Source organism: Salmo trutta, chromosome 37, assembly GCF_901001165.1.
Source record: "Salmo trutta chromosome 37, fSalTru1.1, whole genome shotgun sequence".
Classification (NCBI taxonomy): domain Eukaryota; kingdom Metazoa; phylum Chordata; class Actinopteri; order Salmoniformes; family Salmonidae; genus Salmo; species Salmo trutta.
The window spans coordinates 19,625,699-19,637,864 of record NC_042993.1 but is presented as its reverse complement, the minus strand read 5'-3'; positions in this window follow the sequence as shown (position 1 = coordinate 19,637,864).

Below are 12,166 nucleotides of genomic sequence, written 5' to 3'. Positions count from 1 at the left end.
TGGACAGTAATAAATCTATATTGAACTGATTATGGCAGTAGGCAGATTATGCAATAGTCATGTAAACACTTTACTCTGTTTATCTTAATCGGCGTAAAGTCAAAATCTAAGTAAGCATACACCAATTAAAACACCAGCAATCTTTCGAATTATGTAGGCCTAAACACCGGCGTTCCAAGAGCCACCCCTCTTTGAAATGAGTTCGGAACAACTGAATGTATGCGTTTAGTAATTTTCACAAAAACTTTATATGTCCGAACTCAGAATCAAAAATGCATCCCAAAAATAGCACAGTCACTGTGGTAGAACATTTATTTTTGATTGAACATTTATTTTGATCTTCTGTATTTATCAGAGTGTCATCAGGTAGCCTGATTTCAGATGTGTCTATGTAAATAGGATTATTAGGGGAAATCGTTCTTCTTGCAAAGCATATAGGTTAATTAACCTAACGTTTTAATCGCGCTGTTATATTAATCAATAATGTCATTATTGTGTGCAGGTAACCATAGTCATATAGTGAGCGAATATGTTTTTCTGATTCAATTGTTTGTGACATGTGAAGGCCATGGTCTGGGCCGCCAGACTGCTGCATTTGGGGCCACGGGCAATGACCTCCAGGGGCCCACTGAGGGGGTCAGGAAATCAGATAACTTCCTGCATTTCAACACATATTGCCATGGTGCAGAGAGAAAAATTTAGTTTTAAAGCACTTTTTCTGTAATTCTACCCTGTTGCCATGGGGCAGGGGGAACATTTGCTGTTTTATAGCTCCTCTCATGCTTTTGTTTACATTTTGCCTTTAGGCTGAGGCAAAATGTTGCAGTTTTAAAGCTAATTTCCTGCAATGCTACACATTTTTCTGTCATATGCTATCTGGGGGCCCCTGACCCTGGAGGCCGGGCCCCCCGGGGTACGTGCTCTGCACGCCCGTTCGGTAATCCGGCCCTGATCTCTGTAGGCATGATCTCTTCGTGGTCAAACTGCCACTGAGCTGAATCCCTCACGTTGGGATCATTACGGCTATAAGCTTTAAAACTGAAACATTTTCTCTCAGCCTCGGTAAGGTGGGAAAATCTGCTGTTCTGCCCTTGAGCAAGGCAGTTAACTGCTCCATGGGTGCCGATGAAGTGGATGTTGATTAAGGAAGCCCCTCGCACCTCTCTGATTCAGAGGGGTTGGGTTAAATGCAGAAGACACATTTCGGTTGAATGCATTCACTTGTGCAACTAACTACCTATCCCCCTTTCCCTATTTTGTGCATGTCAAGTCATAACTCTCACTCATGTAAAATGTATGATTGTCATACCTTTTCAAAAATGCTTTCCACCCATCTTCATTGTGTCAAGACAAAATCGTTGCTTTGTGACTGACTGACAACCTACTGCCATTTCTTCATCATCAGGCATATGTAATAGCAGAGAGACATTTCTTGAGACCTGGCGTGGGCAGATTATAATAGTCATTGCCTTCCGATATTCTATTTCAAATAAAGCTAGGGCCCCATACATTATAAGCAAGCTGTGTAGGTGAAGAAAAATGCTTGAGTGAAAAATGCATTCAGTACATTTCCATGTGAATGCCATGAACATTGTGGCCTCTCTAATCCTTCCTCTGTTCCCTGAAGAGCTGTAGAATCCTGCATAGTCTTTTCCTCACCCTAATGTCTTCCTTCCCCCTCACATTTTTGTGGTATTCTTTCTCTAGGGCTTATCTTTCCTCTCTTCTATGCCCTCTTACCCAACAGCAGTTTACAGATCAATAAACTCAACAAATCCCTTTGACAAATAAAAAATATATTATAGTAGGAGAAAAACAAGAAAGGGAGACGCCCCTCGTAAATCACATTTGCCAGTGAACTGGCTTTCAACCAAACGGTTTATCTCCCTTGTGGCCAATGTGGTAAACAGTGGGGTGTTGGGTTGAGCGTGCAGAGACTAACACAGAGACAGGGACGTTCTAGTCAGCAAACACAACTTTACTAGGCAATAAAATAAACATAACAACAAAATCACGTAGATTTGGCTTGGTCCTTCTTCTCAGCTTCTGCTATGTGTCGGTCTCCCTGTTATCCCCCGCGGTGTGCCACAGTGCTCCTTTTATGGCCTCCACGGCTCCATAGCTGGTTGGCACTTTCCCCTAATTACCTCTGCTTGGAGCCATGCGTGTCGGGGTGCCCAGCCCGTGTACTCCCAGCAGAGGGAGCCAATGTCACAGCACGTACCTCCGCTCTATCACCAACCCCCGGGGTAGACCTCCCGAGATACCACCCCACCCCTCCCCCTTAGCCCTGACAGTGTGAGGGAGGCATGCTCAGGGCTAGGTTTGCATCCCTCCTGGAGAGTGCGTCCGCATTGCCATGCTGGGCCCACGACCTGTGGATGACAGAGAAAGAGAATCGCTGTAAGGACAGGAACCGGCAGGTGACACGGTCATTTGTGTCCTTACCTCTTGCCATCCACACAAGGGGGGCATGGTCAGTGATCAGGGTGAACTTCCTCCCGAGGAGGTAATACTTGAGGGTGTCCAGTACCCACTTCACGGCGAGGCACTCCTTCTCGACAATCGAGTACTTCTCCCTCGGGAAGAGCTTCGTGCTGACATGCATGAATGTGTGCTCCTCGCCTTCCTGCTCTTGGGACAAGACAGCCCCTACCCCTGTGTCAGACACGTTTGTCTGGACCAGGAGGTGTTTTGAGAAGTCCGGGGTGACGAGTACCGGGTGCGAACATTCGCTCGTCCTTCAAGGCCTGGAACGCCGCCTCTGTGTCCTCCGTCCATCACATCGTTTGGGGTAGTTGTGCCTTCGTTAGGTCTGTGAGGGGAGAAGCTATTGTGGCTAAGTTAGGTAGAAATCGACTGTAGTAGCCTGCTAACCCCAGGAACGACATGACCTGCCTCTTGGTTCGGGGGACCGGCTATTCCTTAATGGCAGTGATTTTATTTTCTTGGGGCTTCACATTTCCCTGCCCAATTTCATAGCCCAGGTACTCCACCTCGGCGTAGCCCTGCTTGCACTTGTGGGGGTTCGTGGTCAGGCCCGAAACCCTTAGCGCATCCACCACTGCCTGTAACCTACAGAGATGGGACTCCCAAGTGTCACTCTGCACAATTATATCATCCAAATAAGCAGTAGTTCACGCCACTGTGCGGGTGCAGGACGCTGTCCATGAGTCGCTGAATGGTCGCTGGGGCCCCATGGAGCACGAAAGGAAGAATCCGTGCGCCCTGGCACCTCGGAGAACACAGCCGTATAGCGCTGGACCAACTCTCTGAGCTCTTGTCGTTGGGTCGGGCTGAGGTCTTACATTACGCACAGCACCTCTTGTGCATGCCACTTCTTCAGTAAGTTCACATGGTAAAGCTGGAGGGGTTTTCTCCGCCCCGGTTGGCAGACGTCGCCTACCCGCTCGACGATGTCGTAGGTCCCATGCCACGTAGCCAGGAATTTGCTCTCCGTTGTGGGGATCAGCACCAAGACCTTCTCTCTCGGGTAGAACTCTTGTGGTCGGGCCCCCCGGTTGTATATGCGCTCCAGGGCGCGTTGCGCCTGGGCCATGTGCTCCCTCACCACTGGCCAAATCGCCGTCATCCTCTCCCTCATCTCCTCCACGTGTTCCACCACGCTGTGAAGGGGCATCGGTTGCTCCTCCCAGATCTCCTTGGCTAGGTCCAGCAGTCCGTGGAGCCGACGGCCATACAGGAGCTCAAAGGGGAAGAAAGGGGGAGACCTTCTTCAGCATCTGCTTTAGGGTCTTATTGAAGCATTCAACTACCCCGTCCGTTTGTGGATGGTACACACTGGTCCTCAGCTGTTTGATTCGTAATAGATTGCAGACATCTTTCATAACACGAGACATGAATGCGGTTCCCTGGACTGTCAGGATTTCCCGTGGAATACCCACCCGGCTGAATAAATGGAATTGCTCCCGTGCGATACCTTTTGCTGCTGCCATGCGTAATGGGATCACCTCAGCATACCGGGTGGCGGAATCCGCGATTACCAGGATGTATTGGTGTCCCCTCGTGGTCTTCACCAATGGACCCACCAGATCCATCGCCACCCGCTCAAATGGCACCCCTATAATGGGCAAGGGAACCAAAGGGTTTCTATAATGTGCTGATCCACTCCCTGGTTTTCTCGGCTGGTCTGTCCGGGCCCCATTCAACCCCTCCATACTCTCTGTGCTTTTCTTCCCCCTCCCCGCGTCCACTCTCTTCACCTGGGCCCCTTTCAGCAGGCCCTGGGTGTTCTGGTGAGTTTCCACAGTGGTCAGCAATTCCTCTAGGCTCTGGGGGTTCTGCATGCTCGCCATCTTCTTCATCTCGTATGGCATGGCATGGCCCAAAAGGTATCGATCCAGGGCAGCCTTATCGATTATCGGAAGGTACATCGGTCAGTAGACAGCCCTTGGTCAGGCGCACCAGGTCGGTCATCTGAGCGTGGGGGGAGAGGGTCGAGTCAAAGGCCCAGTCATGGACCAGTTTTGCACTTCGTGCGAGGCTGAATCCATAACGGCTCAGGATGTCACGTTTGAGTCCCTCATTATGAGTCCCTCATAATTCGCGGCCTGGTCGGCGTTCAAGTCGAAGTAAGCCTTCTGGGCCTTCCCGGAGAGATAGGGTGCCAAGAGCCTGGCCCGCTTGGGCTTGGGCCATCCTTCCCTCTGTGCCGTCCTCTCGAAGGTGCACATATACATTTCCACGTCATCTTCCTCCATTAATTTAACCAGGAACTGATTCGGGCCAGACTCCTAATCAATTCCCAGCCTTCAACTGGGCTACCTCTGCTACCGGTCTGAGGTTTTGTTTGCGCTGCTCCTCCAGTGCTTGCTCCTGGAGAGCCTGTTGCTTCTGCTGGCTGAGGATAAACTGAGCCACCAGTTCTTCCATGGTAATCTTCGTACGCTCGACCCCATGGCACCCAAATCTACTGAGATGCCCGCATTCTCCACCATATGTGGTAAACCATGAGGTGTTGGGTTGAGCGTGCAGAGATTAAAACAGAGACAGGGAGGTTCTAGTCGGCAAACATGACTTTACTAGGCAATAAAATAAACATAACAACGAAATAATTTAGGTTTGGCTCGGTCCTTCTTTTCAGCTTCTGCTCTGTGTCAGTTTCTCTGTTCTCCCCACGGTGTGCCATAGTGCTAATTTTATGTGGCCTCCACAGCTGGTTGGCACTTTCCCCTAATTCCCTCTACTTGGAGTCATGCATGTCAGGGAGCCCAGTTCTTGTACTCCCAGCAGAGGGAGCCAACGTCGCGGCACGTACCTCCCCTCTATCACCAACCCCCAGGATACCACACCAAGATGAAACCAGTGCTATGCCATGTCGATTTCCCTCGCCTCTGCCCCGCTCACTTATAGACAGGCAGAGACAGAACACATGTCAAATGCAGAGAAAGTACAACTTAACAGGATGCAACAGTTGTAACCTATTAACACACACTTCTCTCCTCTTTCTATATTTCCCTGTATCTATACAGTTGAAGTCGGAAGTTTACATACACCTTAGCCAAATACATTTAAACTCAGTTTTTCACAATTCCTGATATTTAATCCTAGTAAAAATTCCCTGTCTTAGGTCAGTTAGGATCATCACTTTATTTTAAGAATCTGAAATGTCAGAATAATAGTAGAGAGAATGATTTATTTCAGCTTTTATTTCTTTCATCACATTCCCAGTGGGTCAGAAGTTTACATAGACTCAATTAGTATTTGGTAACATTGCCTTTACATTGTTTAGCTTGGGTCAAACGTTTCGGGTAGCCTTCCATAAGGGTCATTGTCATTGTCCATTTGGAAGACCCATTTGCGACCAAGCTTTAACTTCCTGACTGATGTCTTGAGATGTTGCTTCAATATATCCACATAATTTTCCTTTCTCATGATGCCATTTATTTTGTGAAGTGCACCAGTCCCTTCTGCAGCAAAGCACCCCCACAGCATGATGCTGCCACCCCCGTGCTTCACGGTTGGGATGGTGTTATTCGGCTTGCAAGCTTCCCCCTTTTTCCTCCAAACATAACAATGGCCAAACAGTTATATTTTTGTTTCATCAGACCAGAGGACATTTACGATTTGTCCCCATGTGCAGTTGCAAACCGTAGTCTTGCTTTTTTATGGCGGTTTTGGAGCAGTGGCTTTTTCCTTGCTGAGCGGCCGTTCAAGTTATGTGGATATAGGACTTGTTTTACTGTGGATATAGATACTTTTGTACCTATTTCCTCCAGCATCTTCACAATGTCCTTTGCTGTTGTTCTGGGATTGATTTGCACTTTTCACACTAAAGTACGTTTATCTTGCTCAGCGGCAGGACGACAATTCTTTTACCTTGTCAGCTCAGGGATTCGATCCAGCAACCTTTCGATTGCTGGCCCAACGCTCTAGCCACTAGGCTACCTGCTGCCCATAGGTGCACCTTGTGCTGGGGACAATAAAAGGCCACTAAAATGTGCAGTTTTGTCAGTCAATACAATGCCACAGATGTCTCAAGTTTTGGCATGCTGACTGCACGAATTTAATGTTAATTTCTCTACCATCGTTGTTTTAGAGAACTTGGCAGTATGTCCAACCAGCCTCAAAACCACGTGTAACCACGCCAGCCCAGGACCTTCAAATGCAGCTTCTTCACCAGCGGGATCGTCTGAGACCAGCCACCCGGACAGCTGATGAAACTGAGGAGTATTTCTGTCTGTAATAAAGCCCTTTTGTGGGGAAAAACTCCTTCTGATTGGCTGGGCCTAGCTCCCAAGTGGGTGGGCCTATGTATGTTGCATATTGCATTTATATTTTTGTTCAGTATAATTCCACTTTGACATTATGGGTTATTGTGTGTAGGCCAGTGACAAACAATCTCTATTTAATCAATTTTAATTTCAGGCTGTAACGCAAAATGTGGAAAAAGTCAAAGGGTGTGAATAGTTTCTGAAGGCACTGTATTTTGTGGTCGCACAGACTAGCAGATGCTTCTATATATCCTTTTCACTTGCTTGATCACTGAACATTTCATATTTAACCATGACCTTTACATCAAAGCCAACGGGTAACAAGAAAACCTTGTCTTGTTCCACTACAGACTAGGGAAATCATGGAGAGCTCTGGCACTGTGCCACCATAGCATTGGATGTTATTTCCTCTGTCTATGTTAGCACGTTTCCATCCACAATTTTTATGCGAGTAAAGTCATATTGAACAATTTTTTTTTTTTACAAATGCCGACATAATTTGCTCGTTCGACATGGTGGGATCTTCTTGTGTCTGTAAAATGAAGTATGCGAGAAATGACGGTGGAAACTCCTTTATGCGCAAATATTGAATAATAACCATGATATCGAAGCAAACTTAGAGTCACTCAATGATATGGCGGTTGGTCTATGACTCGGGAAACTATGCCATTTATTAAGCTAAAGATTAAATCCATTCTGATGAACTTCACAGGGTGGCGAAAGTGGACAATGATGAGCTTGATGCTCCTTTCCAACAAATATCGAGGGTCTTGACATGATGAACGATGCTTGACTGCCATTTGACAAATAAAACTATTCTTGCTCTTATCCATAATAATCTCATTATATAGACTAGCCTACTCACACTGTATCTGCAAGCTGTTGGCTAGAGTGCACATGCCAAGACCAGAGAAGACAAATTTGCTATTTAACGCAACAATTTTTGTGACAAAACTATCAGTAGAATTGAAAATGCAATGGAAAGACATTGAACTTTACATTTTTATTCGGTACATGAAAACGTTAGTGAAAAAGTACATTTTGTGTGCACTATGTCATCACGTACTGATTTTTATCCGCAACAATTCAATTTGTTGGAAACACCACTGGTGGGAAAATGTGCATATTTTCTTTATGCAGAGTTTGGAATATTTGCATGAAAATCTGTCACCAATTGGATGGAAACCTAGCTATGTATACATACTATTTCATTTTCATCTATGGTTAATATTGTTGATTTTTATCACAATTTTTATCTACCTGTTCCTGCATTATATTTCCTTCCTCAGTTTTGCTAAAACAGTCCATGCAAGGGAGGGGTTAGTGGTGGGGAGGGAGGTCCATTAGTGGGTTAACAAAGTGTGGGAGTCTGTCATGTCAGCTTCCTCTCTGGTGACCTCTAGCCCTGCACCCCTCTCAAGTACAGATTACTGCACCACTCCTCAGGGCTCCATGCTAAGCAAAACTAAGTGCGGCTTTGGCATTTATTAATGTACTGTTGTTTCCAGTATTGGGCTATTTTAGGATAAATAGGAGTACCCTCCAGTACAGCCAAGATATATATAGTATATATGTCGTTAATTAGATTTATATGTTACAATAGTTATGGGTGGCTGTTTTCCAGAAGATCAACACAAAAGAAGCTCATATAAGGTGCATTTTGTGCAGCATGAACAGATCACTTGGTTGGCAAAATGAACATGGCATTGGGACAGCAGTATACCCTGCTGCAAATTAGGTTTCTGTTATGTCTCACTGTTGTTCCCATGAGATGCTGACTGGGAGGGAAGAAGAGAGTTCCTGAGTGAAAGAACAACTCAGTTTACTCAATCTGAGTCAGCAGATTGTGTGCAAAATGCACATTCTATACCCTCCCCATCAGCTCAGGGCAAGATGCTCATCAGTGTCCCTAAACGTCAACATATTAATGCTTGCTGTTGAGTGAATTTGACATTCTCTCATCTTTCTGTGCTGCATAATTTTTTTTATTGCTATGAGAATAAATATTTGACACTATAAATCAATAACACGACCATCAGTAACTATTTTATTAGATTGGAAAGAAATCCTACTTTTTGAAATAAAAAAATAAATGACTAATGTCACAAAGTCAGCACGCACTACAAAATAAAATAGTAGTATAATCAACTTTGCGAAAAAATTTACTTGAACCAAAGCATTCCTTTTTTAATTCCATTACAGAATATTTGAGACCTAACCTGGTGGAAACGGGGATGTAGGCTAGTATGTACTAGAGGACAGTCGCGACTCCATGATGATAGCAGACAGCCATTTTCAAAAGCTTGGGATGAGATGTCAGGTTGTTTTTTTGTTGAAAAGCATCAGATCTTTTATTATTTACAGGCTGACACAATTATCGTATCATCTCGTAACCAACAATTATGGATGAAGACCGTCATAAAAATAAAATAACTGACAACCGCATGAATGCCCGGCCTCCCTGAAGACTGGGAGGCCGGGTTGTCAGTTTCCACAGTAACATGGACCCTTTGCAACATGAAACATTGTTGCGCCTTGCTGAAACAAACAAGGTGTTGTAGCAAACAAGTCTTTGGTTGCCGAGGTAACACCCCCTCCCTGCAGCAGCACAGCACATGCAGTCAGTCAGGAGCAGTGGAGAGAATGTGCTTATTAAATACACAGTTGAAGTCGAAAGTTTACATACACCTTAGCCAAATACATTTAAACTCAGTTTTACACAATTCCTGACATTTAATCCGAATAAAAATTCCCTGTCTTAGGTCAGTTAGGATCACCACTTTATTTTAAGAATGTGAAATGTCCGAATAATAGTAGAGAGAATGATTTATTTCAGCTTTTATTTCTTTCATCACATTCCCAGTGGGTCAGAAGTTTACATACACTCAATTAGTATTTGGTAGCATTGCCTTTAAATTGTTTAACTTGGGTCAAACGTTTCGGGTAGCCTTCCACAAGCTTCTACAATAAGTTGAGTGAATTTTGGCCCATTCCTCCTGACAGAGCTGGTGTAACTGAGTCAGGTTTGTAGGCCTCCTTGCTCACACGCGATTTTTCAGTTCTGCCCACACATTTTCTATAGGATTGAGGTCAGGGCTTTGTGATGGCCACTCCAATACCTTGACATTGTTGTCCTTAAGCCATTTTGCCACAACTTTGGAAGTATGCTTGGGGTCATTGTCCATTTGGAAGACCCATTTCCTGACTGATGTCTTGAGATGTTGCTTCAATATATCAAATCAAATGTATTTATAAAGCCCTTCTTACATCAGCTGATATCTCAAAGTGCTGTACAGAAACCCAGCCTAAAACCCCAAACAGCAAGCAATGCAGGTGTAGAAGCACGGTGTCTAGGAAAAACTCCCTAGAAAGGCCAGAACCTAGGAAGAAACCTAGAGGGTAACCAGGCTATGAGGGGTGGCCAGTCCTCTTCTGGCTGTGCCGGGTGGAGATTATAAAAGAACATAGCCAAGATGTTAAAATGTTCATAGATGACCAGCAGGGTCAAATAATAATAGTCACAGTGGTTGTCGAGGGTGCAACAGGTCAGCACCTCAGGAGTAAATGTCAGTTGGCTTTTCATAGCTGATCATTCAGAGTATCTCTACCGCTCCTGCTGTCTCTTGAGAGTTGAAAACAGCAGGTCTGGGACAGGAAGCATGTCCGGTGAACAGGTCAGGGTTCCATAGCCGCAGCCAGAACAGTTGAAACTGGAGCAGCAGCAGCATATATCCACATAATTTTCCCGCCTCATGATGCCATCTATTTTGTGAAGTGCACCAGTCCCTCCTGCAGCAAAGCACCCCCACACGATGCTGCCACCCCCGTGCTTCACGGTTGGGATGGTGTTCTTCGGCATGCAACCTTCCTCCTTTTTCCTCCAAACATAACGATGGTCATTACGGCCAAACAGTTCTATTTTAGTTTCATCAGTCCTGAGGACATTTCTCCAAAAAGTATAATCTTTGTCCCCATGTGCAGTTGAAAACCGTAGTCTGGCTTTTTTGCTGAGCAGCCTTTCAGGTTACGTCGATATAGGACTCGTTATACTGTGGATAAAGATACTTTTGTACCTGTTTCCTCCAGCATCTTCACAAGGTCCTTTGCTGTTGTTCTGGGATTGATTTGCACTTTCGCACCAAAGTACGTTCATCTCTAGGAGACAGAACACGTCACCTTCCTTAGCGGTATGACGGCTGCGGGCTCCCATGGTGTTTATACTTGCATACGATTGTTTGTACAGATGGGATGTGGTACATTCAGGCATTTGAAAATTGCTCCCAAAGATGAACCAGACTTGTGGGAGGTCAATTTCTTTTCTGAGGTCTTGGCTGATTTCTTTTGATTTTCCCATGATGTCAAGCAAAGAGGCACTGAGTTTGAAGGTAGGCCTTGAAATACATCCACAGGTACACCTCCAATGGACTCAAATGATGTCAATTAGCCTATCGGAAGCTTCTAAGTCCATTACATAATTTTCTGGAATTTTCCAAGCTGTTAAAAGGCAGAGTCAACTTAGTGTATGTAAACTTCTGACACATTGGAATTGTGATACAGTAAATTATATGTGAAATAATCTGTCTAAACAATTGTTGGAAAGATTACTTGTGTCATGGCACAAAGTAGATGTCCTAAACGACTTGCCAAAAACATGGTTTGTTAACAAGAAATCGTTGTAGTGGTTGAAAAATGAGTTTTAATGACTCCAACCTAAGTGTATGTAAACTTCCGACTTCAACTGTATATTTTTTGCTATTCACGATTATCATTTGGCTGATCAATAACCGTCATCCAAAATCCATGACAGTCACAGGCCTATACACACACACACACATCTCGTCAAATACCAGCTCCAACATGTCAAATGGGTTTAGAGGCTATGAATTATAATTGTTTTGCCTCCAGTGATTTTACTTTTTTCTATTTTTATCAGTGGCTCTGCTACAGAACAGCAACAGGATAGCCTCTGCTGAAGGCCAAATTCTATTATGCAGATTATTTAAATAACATTGATGTCCCCAGTCATTGAATTCCAGAGACATACATTGCTTAATTACATGTGTGGAAATTGGCCTATATGGACAGGGATAAATTGAAATGTTTCTTACAGAAATATGGAAATCATATGCATACCCATGGTAGCTATTAAAAGGGAACAGTTGAGATTATGTGGAAATGAATAGACTAAAGGACAACAGTTCACCTGACAAGACAATCCAAACATTACTGTTGATTTTATGTGCATTTTACATTTACTGTACTTTGCCACATTTGTTGGTAATGTAATCTGAAAATACACTGGATACATTCAGTAACATACGAAAATTCGTAGAAAATCTGGGGTAGGTGCAACATAAGACAAATGCGGGTTTGAGTGAGAGGACTAACTGGTGTCTCCAACTGGCCACACACCTCTCCAGTGTGCACAGTTC